This window comes from Agelaius tricolor, unplaced genomic scaffold, assembly GCF_023055355.1.
Source record: "Agelaius tricolor isolate 1412-34295 unplaced genomic scaffold, bAgeTri1.0.p SCAF_6, whole genome shotgun sequence".
NCBI classification, from domain to species: Eukaryota; Metazoa; Chordata; class Aves; order Passeriformes; family Icteridae; genus Agelaius; species Agelaius tricolor.
Window position 1 is genome coordinate 3,537,410 of NW_027269266.1, and position 21,027 is coordinate 3,558,436.

General features: G+C 44.1%; 1 long non-coding RNA gene across 3 annotated transcripts; it reads left to right on the forward strand.

Moving 5' to 3' along the window:
* The first annotated feature begins 606 nt into the window (after window positions 1-606).
* LOC139590796 (uncharacterized) lies at window positions 607-13,979 on the forward strand. 3 transcript variants are annotated; one of them, XR_011679440.1, is made up of 4 exons: window positions 607-1,702; window positions 1,803-3,120; window positions 3,224-3,461; window positions 13,885-13,979. It is a non-coding gene; the product is annotated as an uncharacterized lncRNA (long non-coding RNA). The 3 variants fall into 3 exon arrangements; XR_011679439.1 differs by having other exon boundaries at window positions 1,803-3,461; XR_011679441.1 differs by lacking the exon at window positions 13,885-13,979 and adding an exon at window positions 10,900-11,744 and having other exon boundaries at window positions 1,803-3,461.
* The last annotated feature ends 7,048 nt before the right edge of the window (window positions 13,980-21,027 follow it).

Below are 21,027 nucleotides of genomic sequence, written 5' to 3' on the forward strand. Positions count from 1 at the left end.
AATCTATCCATTAGAGGGCAATGCACTATCCATAGTGATGTCCTGGAGACAGAGCAGCAGCAGGAGCTTCAGGAGGGGGCAAAGAGAAGGGCAGAAGTGATAAAAGGGCAGAAGGGCAAAGAGAAAATCCAAGAGTGAGGGCTTGGGTGATGCCTGGAAGATGTGCTGGATGATATGAGACAAAAGCAAATAAACAGAGGGTAACATGGAGCACCAGACTCCTGGCAACATTTGGCTGATGGGACCTACAGGTGTGTCCTCAAAGGAGGGTAGCCCAAGAGGAGGCTTCTTCTCAGGACAGTTGTCATCACCAGCTGGGTGACCCTCATGCAGTATTCACAGGAGTGACCAGTGGGAGCTCGGGGTTCCACTGATAACTGAGATCAGTCTTTAGTATCTAAAAGGCCTTAAAATTTTGAGCTTGCAAGTGGAACAACCACCTGCCTCTGTAAGATGAAAAAAGTGAAAAATGTTCATCTCTACCAAAGTGTTCCCAGGGACATGATGTTTTTAAGGAGCTTGTTTGCCTTCCAGTTCTTGCCCCCAGGGCAACTACTGAATTTGCTGTCTGAGGAAACCACTAAGGCTCCCCTTGAGAATATCAATTCCCCATCACCTTCCCACAGTGCTGATGGATCTGCTTCTTTGGAGACTTTCCAGGAAGCAGGAAACCAATCCAACCTGCAATGCCTGGAGATGCTCCCATCACCCATCCCAGGAGGCACACAGGTCCACAACCTGGCTTAAACCCCTTCCAGGAGACATCAGTGCTGTCCCCCCTCCCTGGCTGGAGCCTGCAGGCAGCTGGGATGTGGCCTCCTTTTCTTTTCAGAAGAAGAGGGTTGGCCCATGTGGATGACAGCACGGTCCTGCCCCTTGGCAGGGAGGTGGGAGGATGGATGGCAGCCTGCTGTGGTCCCTGCTCCAGGCACAGCCTCAGGAAGCACAGTCTGGGAGCAAAGGAGCAACACTGTGAGTCTTGCTCACCAACCACCTTTTTTATTGCAGAGAGCTCTGGATGATGGGGCAGAAATTGTCCAGTGAAGAGAGAGTGAAGAAGGAGCTTGGATATCACTGAGACAGCTGCTTTCAAGAGAAGAGTAATTTGTCTAATACACAATCTGTCACCCTCCATTCGTGCTGGAAAAGTGAGGAGCTGCTGGAAACTAACCACACATATGGTGACATTGCTCCATCATTAGCTTGGGTAGGAGACAAATCTCCCTGCATGGCTTTGGCATGCTGCACTGCAAACACTTATCTCTTGGGCTCGTGTTAAAGACTGGCCAAGATGGACCCTGCCTTCCACCTGCTTTCCCTCACAGGCTGTGTTGTCACCACACGGCCTCCATCAGGAAATAAATGTTTCTCCTAACTCCAAGCAACTTGTCCCTGGAAAAGTTAACTGGTTGAACTGGGGAGCTGTATGCCATGTCTTTGATGAAGCAAAGCCCATTATATATACATACATATAAATCAGCAATTTTGGCTCCCAGAGTAACTCCTCCCCAAATCAAAAAACACCTCTGGAAGAGGCATCTTCTGTGGGATTTTAGAGTGTGCAGAAATCACCTTCTGGATGGTTGTGGATATTTCCTCTGGTTCTTCCTTCACTGCAGTGTTTTCCTAATAACTGTCTCCAAATGGAGCTCTTCCCACTCACTGGGATTTCCTCAGGCTTCATTTTGAAGGACCAAGGAGGGTGAGGAGTATTTATTACACTAATAATAATAATTAAATAACTACTAATTCAATTACCATGTCTAATAATGACGATAACTGCCTGCAAATTGTTCTTTCAGGGCTCTCCCTACAGCAACAGAAATTTTATGGTGGCTCTCCTGAAGACGCCTGAGGACCACTGCATAAATATTAATGGGGAGGGGGGGTCTGGGTCCTCCTGACAGCATTGAAATACTCAACCCTACTGGACAGAGGCTCATGCCCAGCAGTTTTGAGGTGGTGTAACTCTAATATTAGCAGTTATTTCAGATTTACACCACAGCAGGGGGAGCAGAGTCAAGCTCTGACCATTTAGCAGAGCCTATAAAACAGCGACGCACCCACCTGACTTCCCGCGAGCCTCGACACCTCCACGTCAATATTTATTTCCAGCCCTTCTGACTTTCCTCTGGCATTCAGATGTACAGCCAGCCTCTGCTAAATATTTTATTTATATTGTGTGTGGCTGGAACAGGTTTGTGCTGGGTGAGGGGTGGGCCGTGTTTGAACACACGCCGTCTACAAGGCCCTTCTGTGCGCGGCAGCGCTGGCAGCTGCAGTCAGTCCCAGGTGTGCACAAACACCCTCACCTCGTGTTCATCTGCCAAAGACAGCAGCAAAGAGCTGTGGGATGCAGATCCTAAAAGAGAAATCCCCCCAAAAGGAGATGGTTCAGGAGGGCTAGCTGGCTCCTATCTCCTTTTGCAACCAGCAGATTTTGTTTCTGAATGTGCAAGGGCACAAAACCACTTTGGAAGCAAAATAAACTTCAGGACTAAATGAATGATGTTTTCTTGGAAAAAAGGACTGGGCACAATGAAGTAAAGTAACAGTCTTTCCATGCCACCAGTCTTCCCCAGCCCTGCTCCTTTCTCAAACCACAGGACAGCCTTGCTGTTTGCCTAGGAAAACCAGCTCCCAGGTCATTATTCTGATGCACAAACATGCTGCCAGCTCTATGGAGCTGGCTCAGCTGCCTGGATTGTGGATGAAATTTTATTCCAATAACACTGAGGCAGGTTTCTCTTTATGCTAATCCTCTGTGCTTCGGGGTGTCACAGTGCAGGGGAAGCAGAAAATCATGCTTTATGAGTGTGATCAGTCTGCAGACTCAGTATCACTTGCCTCCCAATCTCACCTGCCACAGTCAGCCAGAGATCATAAATACACCCCTAATGCCACGATTAGCATACGCTCTTGAAAGAAAATTGTGCTTGTAGCAAGAGTCCCCAAGGGCCGGTATCAACAGAGAGACATTACAGACAGAAACTGGAGATCAGGGCTGAGCTTTCAAGTCTGTGCTCCCTCGCTAGGCAATGGTCTCTGCAGAGATTATTCCTGCTTTTATCAGAAACAGACATTGCAAAAGGACTGCACGTGGTGACTCTGCTTTGACTTGTGGTTAGACCATCTTTTTGGTGGGGCAATAATCAATGCCAGGCTTCCAACTGAATAATTATAAAAATTAAATATGGTTATATAATAATTATAAAAATTAAAGATGGTTAGACCATCTTTTTGGTGGGGCAATAATCAATGCCAGGCTTCCAACTGAATAATTATAAAAAACCCCAAACCAACCACCCTGTTATTTAGCTTAATATTCTTGCTCTTTTCCATTAGTTTTATAAACTGCTCCTGGCAAAGGGAACCGACTCTCCTGCCAGCTCTGACGAGAGAGATTGACAGGGTCCCTGCACAAGGCAAGAAGGACAGATGAAGGAGAGGAGAAAGCAAAGGTGAGGAGCAAACCTGGTCTTTGATTTGGGTCTTTGCCATCTCAAAGCAAGGTCCCATTTTGCACACCTTTTTTTCTAGGAGTAGAGCTGGGCACCTGCTAAGGGGTTTGCAGCTGGGGTACAATGCACTGTAAACCCTCCCTAGCAGCTTTGGAGGAGTGTGGGTTTGTCTACTGCCTGCTCTAACAAGCCTTTGATCTTCCTGAGACTCCTAATGGGATCCAATTGCAACCATAATCGTAAATAAGTGAAAAATATAAAATAGGTAACAAAAGCCGCATAAATATGTTGCCACTTGAAGGTTTCAAATTCCTCCCTTACTCAGCGTGGTGCACCAAAATAAATGGAAACAGCAGACCTGCTGAGGAGAAATAGTGACATTTTGTGGTGGCTGATTTGTGATGCAAAGGGGATGCTGGGGGGCAGTGGGGACAAATTTTCACTTTATATTCTGCTCAAATGAGACAAAGATTACAGTTAGGAGTCAAGTACTATCAAATTATTTATTGAATTCTGTTGGGGTGGAGAAGGTATTTGCTCTTTTTTCCAGAAAAAAATATTGATTTTAAGGATGGCTTTGATATCAATTAGGCTCAACATGAGAGACAGGCAGTCACTTTGTATAGGGAATTTAATTAAAAGCTCTGTACTTAGTCAGAAGAGTGTTCTAAGGATAAAATTGTTTTCCCCCTTTGGGTCAATTTTCTGTTATGTTTGTATAATGCAATTAAAGAAGGACCCATGCCAAGCAATACTCATGCCTGGTATAAAGCTGTCCATGCATAATGACTGACTTCTTGGACTTCAGTCCACAATAGATTAAAGAGTGTTAGCTGCATTTAGATGTGGTTATCTTTTATTTTATTGCTACAAGAACAAATTCTCACAGGTGCACATCTCTTATAAGGCCCTACAAGGACTGCTTAGGCAGTAAGTAAGGAAATTATGAGAAGGGCGGAATTCTACAAAACTCTTTTGAAAAATTAGAAGTAAAAACTGACTTACCTGAAACAGTTGAAGTTCACTGTTATAGTTACTAATGAGGGGCCCATCTCAGAGCTTGTAGCTAAGATTAATATTTAATATAAAATAAGGGCACATAAATGGGCAGATTTTTTGGCAAAGAGCTAGAAGGACCACAAATCTGATGTCTGTTAGTTGGCCTGGAGCTGAATCAGTTACACTGGGTACATGAAGGTCATGCACAGAGCTGGATTTCAGACCAAGGCTTCCCATCACTCCAGTGAGTTTTGGAGCATCTGTTGTCTGGTTTTTCCTGCAAAAAGCTCAGGAAGGATCACAACAATCCACTGGCAAAAGGCTGAACCAAAGCTGGCCTCAGAGGATCCTGCAGACTGCAAGTGCTGCAGTCCTGTGACCTCTCTGCAGACTCCTCTTGGCACTCTGAATATGAGCAAGAGGATTCTGCCCTTGACTTACACACATGGAAGTCTGGAGCTATGGGGATAAAATCATAGAATCCCAGAACTGTTTAGGTTGGAAGGCACCTTAAAGATCACCCATTTCCAACCCCTGCAGTGGGCAGGGACACCTTCCACTATCACAGGCTGCTCCAAGCCCCTTCCAACCTGGCCTTGAACACTTCCAGGGATGGGATATCCACTTCTTCTCTGAAAAACCTTTTCCAATGCCTCACCAACCTCACAGGGAAGAATTTTTTCCTAATATCTAAACTAAACCTACCCTCTTTGAGTTTAAAGCCACTCCCCCTTGCCCCATTGCTGCATGCACTTGTCCAAAGTCCCTCTCCAGCTCTCTTGGAGCCCCTTTAGGCACTGGAAGGGATTCTAAGGTCTCCCCAGAGCCTTCTCTTCTCCAGGATGAGCAATCCCAATTTTTTCAGCCTAACTCTACAGAACAGATGAATATCCAGCTCTCTGATAATCTTTGTGGACTCTTCTGGATTAGTTCCAACAGGTCCATGTCTCTCTTGTGTTGAGGGCCCCAGAGCTGAGCACAGCACTGCAGGTGGGGTCTCATGACAGTGGAGCAGAGGAGGAGAATCACCTCCCTTGACCTGCTGGCCATCCTTCTATTGAGGAAACAGTAGGATTTCTGGGCTGTAAGGACACATTGCCTTGATTCTGAATTTGTATGATTTTATATGTGTGTGTGTGTATATATATATATATGTATATATATATATATACAGGATTCTGATTCTACATCTATATATATGGTTCTGAATGCAATTTGAATACAGCTCGTTTCCTTTTTGCATATGGCATCCTTTTCTTAAAACCTATTTCCATCTCTTCTATTTTAACTCCTTATTAGAGATGCAACAGCTAACACTTAAGCCTGGACAGGGGGGAAGAGCGTCCAAATCTCTTCTGATTTTTTGGGAAAGTCACAGTCAACCACCTTTTGTTTGCTGGAGGATACGCAGCAACTCCAGGCTGTTTGTGTTGCAGGATAAGGTAGGATAGCCAGGAAAACTCAGCCCTGTTCTGAGTCTGCTCCCAATGAAGCTGATGGGAGACCCTTCATCTCAGCAGAGCCAGAGCTACCCTGAAGAAGAACTGAGAATCCCAGCCCTAACTTCAGAGGAAAAGTGCAAAGCCAGACACGCACAGGAAAGGAGCCAAAAGAAACTGGCATTGTGGAGGATGATTCCTGCCTTGTATACTGCAGTGTTGGGTACCAGGGAAAATAAACACATCAGACAGATATGTAAACAGAGAGGAGAAGCACAGACAGACACAGGAACACATGGGGCTGGTGCCAAACCTGCTCAAGTCAATGAGAACCCAGGGATGGATGTACCAGATGACTTCAGAACAGCTTCAGGTAGCAGAAGGGATAAGGGAAATGACCCTGCTCATTAGAGTGTCTGCTCAGACAGCTCAAGCAGACCCTGAGCTCTCAGAACAATGCACAAACATCTCCTTTATCCCCCTGTGCTCTGCTGCAGCATGTGCAGTCCTCACACGCCCTCCTGGAGAGGCAGAAAGCCCAAAAGAGCCTCCTGCAGCACTGGAACCCTCCCCACATGGCTTGCAGCATCCTCTGCAGATCCTCTGTGCTGGAGAGGGTTTCTCTCAGATGGAGTTTATTACACATTGCAAAGCTGGTGTATATTTGCTCTGATGCAATTATGGTTTTACAGCAAGAGGCTGCAAATCACTCAGGAGCTTGGCTTCCCAGTGGGGCCTGGGATTTTTGGGAGCAGATAGGCAGCAAAACACCTTGGGGAATGTTCATCTCTCTTGCCTTCCCCTCTGTCTCTGTCAGGAATTTTCAGCCTGTGCTGCACCAGCCCCATTCCCTCACTGCTACAGCAGCAACAAGGCTGCTAATCAAGTAAAAAAAATGCATTTATTTGGCAATCACATGAACAGTAGGGAGGACTGGGCTGCATTAGTGTCCTCTCCAGTCACTACACTACTTGGCCTCTATATTCTACATTGTTTCATCTCAGTTTGGACACCATTTCTTGTAACTATTTACAAGGCAAAAGAGATGAGAGGCTGCCTTGGTTTTTGTGGCTGTTGTGTTTTTCTTGTCTTCACTGTTAAGTTTAGCCTTTAAGAATCCCAGAACCCTGTATCAAAGTCTGGAGCAGGGAGGATTGCCCTCAGTAGAGGAGGATCAGGTTCGGGAGCACCTGAAATATCTGAAAATGTCTCTGGCCTTCCCCTCTGTCTCTGTCAGGAGTTTTCAGCCTGTGCTGCACCAGCCCCATTCCCTCACTGCTACAGCAGCAACAAGTTTCAGGACCCTTTGCACCCGTCAAGGAACGTATGGAGGCTGTGACCCCACAGGAGGCCCCATGTTCCAAGTGATTTCTCACTTCAATGCCATATGGATATGTCAGCACATGCAGCCTTTTTTTTTCCTCTTCCCCTCCAATTTCCATCTGCTAAGAGAGAGCTGGACTGCAGGGCTTTGCAAGCAGTAGATGAAAATGTTAAAAAACTGAAAAAAACCTCACAGTGTTGTTCAGAGGACATAAAAATAATGTTGTTTGTCAGATCTGATTTTTCTGCTGTAGACAAGGAAAATGTCTTTTCTTCTCTCCTTGTACCCTGTTCAGTAAATCCTTCAGTTTAGCAGGAGCAGTTGCCTCAGGGACACACCCAGACACACAGAATTCCTTCAGTTTTAGTGGGGCCCTTCCAATCTTGGCCCTTTTGGGAGCTGAAATATGGCTGGTTTGCTGGCTTCCACTGATTTCCCTGGAACCAAAAGCCAGCCTGCTGTTCCAGCTACACAAACCAACACCAACCTCTCAGTTATTAGTATTCTGATATTTCTTTTGGGTCCTATAATCATTATTTGCACTCACTTGAGTTATTTCACAAAAAATGTGGACACCTTGGTATCAGACTTATTATGTTTTCCCATCATAACATGGATCCTGAAGCAAACTTAAGCCATGGGTTGATGACACACCACTTCTGGCTTTGGGGTCAAAGTTCTGGATCTAAAAGACCACATGGCAGAGAGAATTGGTTTGGTAGGGGCTTATTATCTGTTCAGAGCTATTCAGAGATTCACCCCATATGAGGGATTGTTCTGTTGTTAGTCTTCCCACAATAATCTCTACCCATTCCTGCAAGTTTATGGGAGGTATGGGGTTGCCCAGATTCAGGTCTGTGTCTGATCTGGCCTGACTCTAGAGACCATGGAAATGTGACATTAAATTTGCAGCAGCACAGTTCCCCTTCACAAGATGCCCTTCCAACATGTTAAATTTCAAATATTTTGTAAAGGGAGAGGTGTGGGAGCAGGGGCAGCACCTGAAGGCATTTGCAGCCAAGTTCTCTTAACCAGCCTTAGAAATGAAGGAGAGATGAGCAGATTTCTGATGACAGGCAATATGCTGGGTGATAAAAGTGTGAGATGAGCCACTGCCACCCAGGCTGCACTAAAGAAAGATGCCCATTACTCCCCAGAAAGAAGAGACTCATTCACCCAATCATCATATGCAGGTAAAACAGCAAAGGAGGTTGCACAGGACAAAACAGGCCAGCACAGAAGCCCTCCCTTGTGGAATAAAGTCCAACAACACAAATGCAGCATTGTGTACCTGCTTTCAATGCATTTTAGCTGTGCCCTCTAATCAGAGATCTGGCTAAAAGCGAAAAGCTCTCACTACCAGCAATCTTGGGAGCTAGAAATTCCCCATGATGGTTGTTGAGTGTTATGGTTTAGGACTTACTGGGGTGGAAGGAGCACCAGCAGCCTCATCAGCCAGTGGGACCTGCCCTGCCCTTCCCAGTCCTCACTGCTGAGCTCAGCTGTAGCCCTGCTGCACAGAAATGCTCCCTTACACATCCAGTCCCCATCCCATTGATGGGAGAACACCTCCCTTTTCCTATTTAACTCCTCCACACACACAACTCCACACAACTCACCCTGTCAGTGCAGGTGTCCCACACTGGGGGATGGAGCTGCTGACACACAGGTGCTTGCAGTGCCCAGGCTGCACCTCCACATCCATTCCCCCAACACTCAGACCATTTCTGCTCCCTGAGCCTGTAGCAGCAAGAACAGAGTTACCCTCCTTGGAATAGCTGGGAAACCAACACTGAGCAGAAAGCCCTGTCGTGCTGTTTTAAAAAGCACATTTCTAGCAGGCTCACATGCCAGCCTGTGTATTGTGCTCCCTCTTCCTGCCATCCACTAAGGAATCCTGCAGAGACAATGATGGTCCCTGTGTCTTCAAGTAGTGCAGCTCCTGCTGGCAGCAGGGCTGCATCCAGCACCCAGCAGAGCATCCCTCCTGCTCCCTGTACCCACCACCCATGGAGGCTCAGCCCCCCAGCTCTGCTGCCACCCCCCTGGGGTCACAGCAGCTCCTCACCCCTACACAAAGCTCTGTGCTCCTCATATGGCACCTCCATTTCTCTGCCCTCCAAGCCTGCAAGGATCGTGTTGGGAAAAAAACAGCAGGACCTATAACAGCCCACGCAAGGCAATGGGAGTTCTCCCACTAAATTAGGTCCCCAAGGCATTTGCCTCAATGGCCAATAACCTTTCAAATGAATTATTTTCCTGTGCTGGTTTCAGGAGACCCAGCTTGTACAGTTATTTCAAAAGACACTGCTACAGGCATGATCTTAACATTTAATTACATAACATTTTAATAAGTGCTCGAGAGCATTTGGAGATGTCTCCCACCCTTTCTGATTCTGCCAGGTTTGTTTCTCCTAAAATAAATTTGAGCAAACAGTGCAAATCAGGGTCTAGTTCTTTCCAGCTACTAAGATCTCCTTAAATTTCCCCAATGAGTACAGACTCTCTGCAATAAAGAGATCCTCATTCATTTTGGGAAGAAACTGGGACGGAGAGAGTGGGGGAGAAGAAAAGACAGAGAGGAAAAAAAAGGAGGCTTATGTTTCAAAGATCACTACAGGCCAAATATTCTCAGGCACCCCGGCTTTTACAGAGAAATCCTTAACAGTATAAAAATGGAAACACTTCAAAGATAAAATAAATAATTTAATAATAGTCTGCTTCTCCAAAGGGTTTTGAACAAGTTTTAGATTTGCCAGTGAATGTTTCCCTTAGGCTGTAGGCCAGTGGAAGAAAAAAAGACACAGTGTGCCTCTTCTTTCGTAAAATGTACTTTGTGTTATTTTATTTCTTGATAAGATTCAGAAACAATTCTTTCTCCTCTCACCCTGCCTTCACAGGAAAAAAAAAAAAAGAAGTTTGTTTGTTTGGTTTTGTTTTAAGAAAAGCCAAGGATTGTACAGATGCAAGTGATCCCTTACATACAACACACACTAAAACAATTGTTGAGATAGATCCAAACCCATCCAGTTTGCATATTTTCCTTTCTGGTTGTCTCACTTACAATCACCCACTGAGAAGAACATCAGCTTCTTCAGCCAGGTGTGTTTAAAGGGAAGCCATTTGAAGACCCCAAGAGCCTTTTATGTAATTAAGAGAGTATTTATTAGGAAAACTGCAGTATTTATAGGCTTGTAAGGAAAATGCACAGGAGTGAACTGTGGCATTAGTGGTTGTAACATACTTGATAGGTCAAAGAGGCTGCTCATCAAGTAAAAAAAATGCATTTATTTGGCAATCACATGAACAGTAGGAAGGACTGGGCTGCATTAGTGTCCTCTCCAGTCACTACACTACTTGGCCTCTATATTCTACATTGTTTCATCTCAGTTTGGACACCATTTCTTGTAACTATTTACAAGGCAAAAGAGATGAGAGGCTGCCTTGGTTTTTGTGGCTGTTGTGTTTTTCTTGTCTTCACTGCTAAGTTTAGCCTTTAGGAATCCCAGAATGCTGTATCAAAGTCTGGAGCAGGGAGGATTGCCCTCAGTAGAGGAGGATCAGGTTCGGGAACATCTGAAATATCTGAAAATACAGAAATCCCTGGAACTTTGTGGTGTGCACCCAGGAGTACTGAAGGACCCAGCCAAATGTCACTGTATATTATTTTTGGAAGGTCATGGCAACTGGTTCCTGAGCACTGGAAGAAAGCAAATGTCACCAAGGTCCTCAAGTCCAGTCAGGCCTGTCTTGATCCTTGGGATGACGATGGAGCAAATCTCCATGGGAGCCTTTCCCAAACACCTAAAGAACAAGAAGGGGGTGGATAAATAGCTAACGTGGTCTGTACAGAAGATGGAACCAGATTCCTCTCAGTGCTGTCCAGGGACAGGGTAGGAGGCAATGGGCATAGCACTGAAATACATACAACTCCATTTAAATTAAATAAAACCTTTTTACAGTGAGGGTGGTCTGTAATAAGACATGAAATGAACGACACTCACATGCTGAGATGTCCAAGGCAAAATCACGTTTATTTTTGGACTTTGATATTTATGGAATTCCAAAAGTGACCGTGGATTGGAGGATGAAATTGCTACCTCTCCAAACACACTGGTCAAACCAACAGTCCATCAATTCTTTCCTCCTCCAGAAAGGAATGCAAAACAATTTTTATTTACATGAAAAGTGCATGACAAACTCCATTACAGAAATGTTAACATCAGAAGGCTTGGAAGAACTTAAGAAGAACAGGACAGCTGTGGTCAAGGATTGAAACAGGCTGCTAGAGACTGTGTGCCAGAGATGCCAAACCTCAACTGGAACAGGTCCTGGGCAACCTGTGGCCCTTTTCTGGGTGGGGTATCCTGTCCCCAGCCTTTGCAGAGCCATCCCCACCTCACTGAGGGCAGGGAGCTCTCTCTCACCAGAAGTGGACCAGCTGCTTCTGTGGTTTTGGGCGTTACAGGCTGTGGTGCAGGCTCCAACAATGATGACAATAAAACCAGTCCTTTCCAATGATTTCACCACCTCTTTATTTTATTCTGTGGTTTTCCCATGTTATCTGAGCACAGATGCCTGTGATTTCTTTTCCTGATCCATTACCCTCTCTGTTTTAACCTCTTCCTACCCAGGAGTTTTCCTTTACCAAGGTGTGTTTAGACATATCTATAAAGTATAAATCTTAAGCCACATTAATATACATATGCTCAAATTCAAGGGTGATAGTGAGGTCCATACTTAGCCCAAAAGAGAGGAAATCAGAGGAAGGAAAGTGATGAATGATGAACAAAAGGTAAAATATCTCCCTTGCACCATAACCCCTTCTTCACTTTTCCATGGCTGCAGCCTTGCATTCAGCATTATGCAGATTGACTTTGAACAAGGTTTTTGCAAATGGGATGCTGACACAGGGCAGGAGGATCTTCCTGCAGATATCCAGTCCCTCAGTGCTGGAGGTGTCAGAGCTGGAGACTCACGGGCTTTGAAATGGCAGATTTGGGAAGGAAGAGGTTGTATTATGGCAAAAGCAAATGAGAATGCTGGCCTAAGAATTTGGGTAATGGCTTGACCCTCTTGAACTAGCACAAATCAAGGATTATTCTGTTGCCATCCAGTGAGTTATGTGGCTGTAAAACTGGTACAAGTGGAGAAACAAGCTCTACATCTTCCTGACGTTGTGTCAGTAAAAAACATTTTGACTTATTTTGTCTGTGCCACCCTGATATTTACCACCATAACTGCTTCCTTTGACTTTTTTTATTACTGGTTCACTTTAAGCTGTTCTATATAGATACACAATATCACCTTTAATGTGCAAGATCATCCTTCGGTCAACACATCATTCACCAGCGAGATGGCATTTGGGCAAAATGGGGAATTTTCACTTCTCCCTTTTCTGTCTCCTGCTCCCTACCAAGCATGGGATATACATGGAGATAACATAATGGGCCTGATCCTTATCCTTGTTGCAGCCTTGGCATTGATCTGGATTTACACAGATGTAGCAGAACAGAACTGAGCTTGCTGTCTGTCTCTTTCTCATGCACACACATCACGATTTAGGATTTTGTTCTGACTTCAAAGCAAATGCAGGATGTAGATTAATATGCTCTACCTCAAAGGAAGTTGTCACCAGGCACACAAAGTGCTTCTTCTTTTGTGATAACTCATAATTTATCAAAGAAAATCAAATCAATTTGTTGGTAAAAGAAACATGTTTTTCATGAATTTAGACCACGAAGGAGGTTTCGATGACAAAGCAGGAGAAGGCTGAATTAATCAGACTTGGCATCTAACACTTAGTGGGGAAGAGCACAAAGCTCAGCTGGAACATGTATTCTCCCGGGAGCTCAGTCCCCAGATGGCAGCCTTGTCCCCTGGTGTCACTTGCCCTCTCCTCCCATCTCCCTGCTGCTCTTTGCCCTCTGCGGATCAATAACTGCAGGGGGTGGATGTAAAACTCGAGCACATCCTGGTGCAAATAACTGCTGGGGGTACAGGTCACTGGAGATGGGGCCAGCAGCTGATCCATGCGGAACAGCCCACGTCCCTGTGCTTCCAGGGTAGTGTCCCCTGCCACAGGAACAAAAAATGAACGCCAATTTCATAACATACCCAGAAGCTGTCCCTCAAAGCTGGGCAGAGTTTTTCTCTCACCTCCCAGTGTTTCAGACTCAGGGTTTCCATTAGTGACCTCTCCATTCAGTTCAGAATCAAGGAACTTTCTGCAAACACAAAACAAACAAAAAAGCTGGAAGAAGAATAGGACAGATGATGGCATCAAATGAAAGGAAGAGCAGAGCAGCATCCTACAGCTTAAAGAGAAAGGTGATAGCTAAAATAGTCACGTCTAGCACACATCCAATCCTGGGGCTGGATCCCAAGGGACATTGTGTGCAGACAGACAATACAAAGATTGTTATGAGCAAGGATTACTTCACCACCTCCTGCAGCCACTTCAGAAGAGAGTTAAAGGTAAGGCTTGAAAAGCGCCTCAAAAAACTGCAGCACGTCTGAGGGCAAAAAGTATTATATTTATAAACCAAGAGAACTGAAAGAGCTGGTGCTGGAAGAAAGATACTGAGTCTGTCTCAGGGCAGATTCGGGTAGAGCTTAACTATTCCTGATGTTTTTTAACCTGTTTTCTTTTAACCTCTAGACTCTCCAGCAATGAAGATGCTGCACCTTCCCCAGGGGAGATCCAAACAGGGATTGCCAGGAGGCAGCAGGGAGCAGACCCACCTGTTTTGTTGCAGAAGAAGGTTTTAGCTGTGCACAAGAAAGCTGTGCTGGGTTACCTGTCCTCAGGGCCCCAGACCATTTCATTTACTAGCACAAGTATAGCCCTCTTCTAACAAAGTCTTTTTATATTTGCAAGCAATCTCCTCACCTTTTTAGCAACATTTTTTTTGTAGTTTTAATGGATTTTCTCTGGCTTGGAGGACCAGAGCTGCACACTGCACAAAAGATGTGGGCACACCTTTAGTTCAGCATGCAATTTTTGGAAAGGTTTCATTTTTCTGTTGAGACCACCTGATAAGTGGTTGGCAACACTGGGCAGTATTGCTGGAGTCTTGATAAGCTTAAATTTAATAAATGCACACATTCTTGGGATCTCAATAATTGAAAGAGTCTGGTTACAGCAATCCAAGAAAAGAAAGGACGATTTTCCCTGCTGGCATGGTTTTATGTAATTGTATTATTACTTGTTCCTTTTTGAAACCAAGTCAAATGAAATGTGCCCTCTCATGATGCATTTTTAACATGCTGATATAATTCCTTAAGTACAATATTCATGGCACCAAAATGCTCTTCAGTATTAATTACTGTGACAGTGACACAGACTTTTTTTTGTCAAATGCCTTTGCAGCTTAGCTGGTCAAGGCTCCTTTTCATCATTTATACTCTGATCTCTCCACAGTAACTCCTGCTAAGCTTGTGATGCAGCCTGAACTCAGCAGATGGGCCAGGTTACATCATGGAAAAGCAGAAATACAAAACTCTGAATCTCCAAAGTCTGCTCTGGAGACAGACACGATGTAAGATCCTTGTCAGGGTGAGCATAAACCACATCCTCTCAAATTTGTTCTTATTAATAAGAAGTAACAAGACCAGCTGTAATTTATATACGCTGGTTGGTCATGATTTTCTTTGTACAAGCAGCCAACATATGCTTTCAGTCTAACATCACCTAGTTCAAAGAAAACAATAAAACAGGACAAATGTCAAAGGGCTGTGAACATCAGCTCAGCAAGTGTGTCTTGTCTGCAGCACGCAGTGGCCGTGCCAAGGTTTTAGTGGCAGCCTCTTGCCACATAGGCAGAGATCTGGAGCTGCAGAGGAGTGGTTTGTGGAAGACAAGATGCTGTAATTTCAGCCAGAGCCTGGAGCAGTTTTTCTCCCCTTCCATGATGATAATCACTACTGTGCAGTTCTTAAACTTTAGGCAGCAATAATAAGGCCAAGATCGTTTTTATGCCAAGATCAGTTTTGTTTGTTTTTAAATGGGAGTTCAAGTCTCCTCACTATTTTCCTTCTGCAAGATCAAGCCTGCTGATTATCTTTCACTTGTCTGGGCTTGGGACTCCAGCCATTCACTTTTTTGTTCCCCAGTGCAAGTTTCTAGTCTGTGATTATTTGTGGCAAGTCTTTCTTCAAAAACATCCACATTTACACATAGTAATAATGTTTGTATTCTTCCACCTCCTCTCTGGGCTTCATTTCAATGCTCAAGTGTTGCTTAAAGCAACAAACAACATGCAGATATGTTAAAAAAATCTTGGTTGTTTTGTTCTCCTCCTTTCCTTGTGCTGGTGTTGATTTGCCTTGTGAAAATATTCGCCTCCTGATTTTGTCTTTCAACATGTTTAGCAGTGTCTTCCAAATTGCCCTGTGTGAAGGTGAAAAGCATAATCTCTGTGTTATTAAAGCTCAGCTCTCTCAGAGGGGTCTCTTTCCCTCAGCTGAACCAGTTGATGCTTTCAGAGGCAGGCAGCACCCTGGGGCATAGCAGCAATGAGAGAGTGAAATTTCAGCATTGATGTATCTAAGAAAGTAAACAAAGCAGTGCCCAAATAACAGGTCAGAACTCCATTTTCTTAGGCTTATCTTTGGCTGGACCACTGCAAAGCACTAATTCTGCAGTAGAGATTCCAGGCAGTTCAGGAATAGTTCCCAAGTATTTCCAATGATGCCAGGGCCATAAATGTGAACAGTTTTAGGAAAAAATCTGGGTGTTACACATGCCTACAATGTCAGGTTCAGAAGTTCCACTGAATTAATCTTTCTGAATGTAGTCAGTCATGCCAAAATGCTTTCCAGACAGAGATGAAAAATCAGGAGAAAAAATTTAAATAAAAGCTATAGCATGCTAATCTTCTGCTCCCCAGTCTCCACCCACTGTTACATACATCCACCTTAAAATTTTTGTTCTTAAAATGCTTCTAAGTTACAAGAAGCTCCTGTCAACTGCACAATCTGATTCTATATAATAAATACTAAAAGAGAAAAAGCTAACCAGGGTAAAAATATCAACTTTTCTGACAGCAATGATTCTCACACCCTGTGTTCCTTATACCCCTTCGTGCCATCCACCTTCTCCTCAAGAGGACAGACTAAGGAAGCACATCTGTGACTCAGAGTGTAGAAGTCAAAACCACCAAACAGCTTTTAAGCAGTGCACTCCTTTTTCCAATCTCAAATGCAAGAAGGTCATTTGCAGTCCTCAGGGTTCTGAGATTATTTATGAAGCAACAGCCACTACACTCATTGTACCTCCTGCTCTCAATGGGACTCATCGTTCAGAGCTGTTGAGCAGTTGGGAACAATTACAGAGGATAAACTGAATGAAATATGTGATGCTGTGAATGTGTCAAGATTTCAACCAGTGGAATTTACATACATGAATAAATATCGAATACTGTTTAGTAATGACACTCCTGCATAGCCTCTCTACTGAGCATCCTGCAATGTAAAAATAATTGCTACCTTTATTATCAGTTACCAGCCCTAACAGCAAGCAAGAAGCAGCTTCAAATCTGTGAGACAAAGGGGGAATTAGGAGATGTATCTCCATTAGCTTGTGCAAATAGTAAAAGCTCCCTCTCAGCCTCTTTTTTCAGCAGGGAAAGTGAGTGGACTGTAGTTTTCTCTTTGCCTAAATTTAGACTATGACGAACAGAAACATAAGCATGTTGTGGATTAGGACAAATTTCCCCAAGATGTTGATGTAGAAGTATTAGGACCAAACAGAGGCATTCTAAAAGTCAACTGAGCAAAGCTGTTATTCGCAGAAGAGGAGAGATCTCCAGACACACAGGGATTTCACAATCCTAGCTGGGGCCTCAATGTTCAGGGACATTAATTTCCACCATGACTCAAGCCCCAAATAACTCTTTTGCTCAGCCAAGCACTTCCTTGGCTTGCTGAACCTGGCTAAGAGTCCATCGGGTACGAACGCAACATCTGAACGGGAATCACCCAGACACGTGCCAGGAAAGGCACCCAAACTTTCCTTTCCCCAAAAATCACGTGGTTTGCAAGACAGAAAGCCTTGTGGGGTCTCAAAAGCCCATAGCTTTTCAAAGGGTAGAATTTTGCCTACAGCTCCTCATCCAGACTGAAGTGGCAATGGGTTGGTTTTCATGTCGAGCTTGATCACAAATTTCCCTGACTCCTTGCATCACAAAGAGGGAAGGAGATGTATAACACAATGGGAATGTGTTCAGTGTCCCAGGCCAGACTGCTTCCCAGCAGTGTAAGCTTAGCAATAAGGGAAATAAGGGTAACATGTGGAAGAAAAGGACAAAAATTAATCAGATTTTATGATAAAGATCGCATGGTCCCAGTTCAGGGCAGTGCTGTTGTCCAGGGTAAGCTGGAGAACATTCCTGATATAAAAGCAGCCAGTCAGTAGTGGCCAAGAAAGGACTTAAGCAAAATGCTCAGTGGGCTGAAAATGGCTTGAAATCAGTTTCTAAAAGAGGTGTGGCCCTTGAAAAGGCAGAGAAATGCATTTGCTGTTTCTGAGTTCTTGGATAGCTCTTGACCATTTTGGAGGGGACTTTAGCCCAAGTGTAAAGTTAAACACTCATCTTTGAGCTGTCCTAAATGCAGAGCTGTGGGTTTGGTCCAAGGCTTTGCTGTGTGTTTCCTGCACAAGGAACTCCAAGTTCATGCATCCAACTGGGATTTAGGGCGCCCTGGCAAAAATGATTCTGTCCTTCTCCCATGCCATCCATCCCTGATCCTTCACCTCCTACAGAGGTTTGTTTCCTATGATGAGCCTTATCTCTTCCAGGAACTCTTTTCCCAGGAGCCTTTCCTGTTTCTGGGAACAGGAAGGCAAAATGGGTGGATGGAAACATTTGTTCATTCCTGTTTTTCCTTCCCTTTCACATCCCAGTGTCAGTCCTAAGGCTCTGAAAGCCACATCATGTTCTCTTAATCATCTCTTGCTAGCTCATTAATTCATCAATTGCTATTGTTTGGTTCTGCTATTAAATGCAATTAATTGCAAGAGCTGATGAAGCAGCACAGTTGGGTTCCCCTCCCCGTGGCTGTGTTGGTGTGTGCAGACCTCTCAGGAGCACACCAGCACCAACCTGGGCTGCACCAACCTCTGCTGAGGTGTTTCTGCCCTGGCAGCAGCTCTTGTGGAGGCAATAAATGGAAGGATTACAGATTTTTCAGCCACAGGTTGGGGTTTATAGCAAAACTCCCCCAAATCTGACATGACATCGACTGGCTTTGAACTGTGAGGTGAAAAACACCCATGGTGCTGCTTTGTCCATCAGATGTGTCACCTGCAGGTTTAAACATGGAAACATTGGTTTATCTTACCTCAACTTCTATTTCAAGAGGACATCCTCATCAAACCTCTAAACAACAATTTTCCTTTGAGCCACGCTCCTTCTCTGGTTAAAAAAAGTAATTTTGGTCCTTTTTCTTCCCCCAATGAGCATGGAGGTTAAAGAAATTTCTGTTTCCACTGGTAAGTATAATGTAGAGGTACAGATATTTTATAGATTCATACATGTACTTTGCTGGGCAACCTTCAGCTTCAGCAGGATGGGCTTGCCCTGATTTTTGTGCCAGAGTTGCAAGATGGATCAGTCTAAAGTAATGAAGGTCAGTTTGAAATCCCCCATTGAGACAAAATCAGGATCATGAGGAAAAGCACCTATTCAGCTCCTGGGCTGAGAATACATGCAGGTCCCAGGTAATTATTCAAGTTTCCAAAGGACTTCCTAGCAACCTCTAGGTCTGGGGATTTCTTTCCATTCTAATGAATGTTTGGTTGGGTAGAATCCAAAGGCACTTTACAGAGTGAAACTTCCTACTTGCCACAAGCTATTGGCATTTTCATGTCCTGTTTATATGTCAGCTGGGTACTCAGAAGTACTGTTTAGGTTTTGAGGGAGGGGTGTGCTGTTTTAGAAGCACAGGTTTCACAGAGGAGTGCCCTGTGATTTCTGAAAATCACCTCTCTAAGGTGTTTTAATGTGCACACACACAAATAATGGCATGAACCCCACTGAAATCACTGCATTTGTAAATCTTGGCCAAGTCTGTGCCTAGTAAATATTTTAATGCTATTTTATTTTCTTTTTTCTTTTCTTTTCTTTCTTCTGTGTTCTGACACATGCAACCACCATCTATGCTAGACTACAGAGAGAGACAAAGGATTTTATGGGCCACACACAGGATCTTTCACCCCTAACATTTCCTTTCATCCCAGTCTGGTCCAAAAAAGACTTGGAACACATTTGCATGATGGTGTCTCACCCTGCCTGGAGTCTATTCTGTCACTATTCTGGCAACAAGCAGAGTTGTCAATCTGGCACTTTATACCAGCTCGGGGTACACTTGAAAAATGTGTAAACAACAGCAAGATTGAGAAACTTCCTTCAGCATTTATTTACCAGATAGAGAGGATGGGAGATGCCCTGCTCATTTCAGTGAGCAATATGCATTTTATGACCTTCTCATGATGCTTTTATGCCTATTATGATCAGTTTGGCTTTTTTTATCAAATAAAGAAAAGCTAATGTAAAGAGCTAACATTCAAATAACATTTAAAACTGAGATAAAGTGACAAAGCTCTGATGGGCTGACGCTATGACTGGTATTTTGTCCTTTGTTGGGAGTGGCAAAAGGATAGAAATGCAAGGGAAAAAAAAAAAGAAAAGAATTTTCAACCTTCCATTTAATTATGGGAGACTCTGTCAATTAGTGTCACAATTCATAATTTTACTGTGCTGCTGTTGACAACCTCCACGTGCTACGTGGTGTCTGCATGGAAGATTTGAGCCCAGAGGCTCCCTGGGTGGAGGAAATGTTTTTTAATCATAGCACTGTCATACCCTGCAGTTCTGTAGAGTGGAAGAAGTTAACCTCTGTTTGAAACTTCATTTTTATCCCTGGTTTCTTGGACAAGTGGCTATTCCTGCCTTTAAAATGGAGGTGAGGATCCCTGGCTAAGAAAGGGTAAAACAATGATGGCTCTAGAGATATTGATAACTCTGGAAAAAGTGATATTGATCCATGCATTTTCCCCTCCTCCTCTGCTTTCTTAATTGAACAGTTAAGAAATAAAGTGTTCTTTCCCCTTTCTGTACTTGGAACATGGTGATTTATCAACATAGACAGTCTGAGGCCCAGCAGATAAAATGCAAAGCGTGAACTGAAGTAAATAACTGAAGTTCACAGCATGAACTAAATCATATTTTATTACCTTTAGTATTTCAATTGCTTCTTAGCATGAGAAGCAGAGACCAGGATGCATTCAGGAGCTCTAAACCTCCCTCTCCTTTGTATGGCTTTAGCCATTCTCCACCTTCTCCTGGGGAGCCATCCACCTCTGCATGGAAAAGCAGGGATCTAAACCCACCCTCCTCAGGAACCAGCTCTGGGATGTGGCAATTTCAGGATTCCTCACAGAGCAGATCATTAGGGAATCTAAGTTGGAAATTTAATCTCCTCAGGCTGCTTCTGTAAAGGAGGGAGTCAGGACTCCCAACAAGGCATTCTGATCTCACACACCCCAAATTTTTCCCCAGCAGATGCATTTTTCTCTCTGACACTTATGGAGAGCATCTAAAGCCCTTCAGCCATCCCACCAACAAACTGACATGCTTGGCAAGATCAAAAATCATCTTCTCTCCTGCCATTCTCCCAGCAGTTCATTAACTAATATCAGCTGTGATTTCCATTTTGAATCTGGCTGACCCTGAGGATTCTCTTAGTGTTTCAATGCATTCTTTCCTCTCCAGCAGACCATCTCTAATGTGTTCAATCCTCT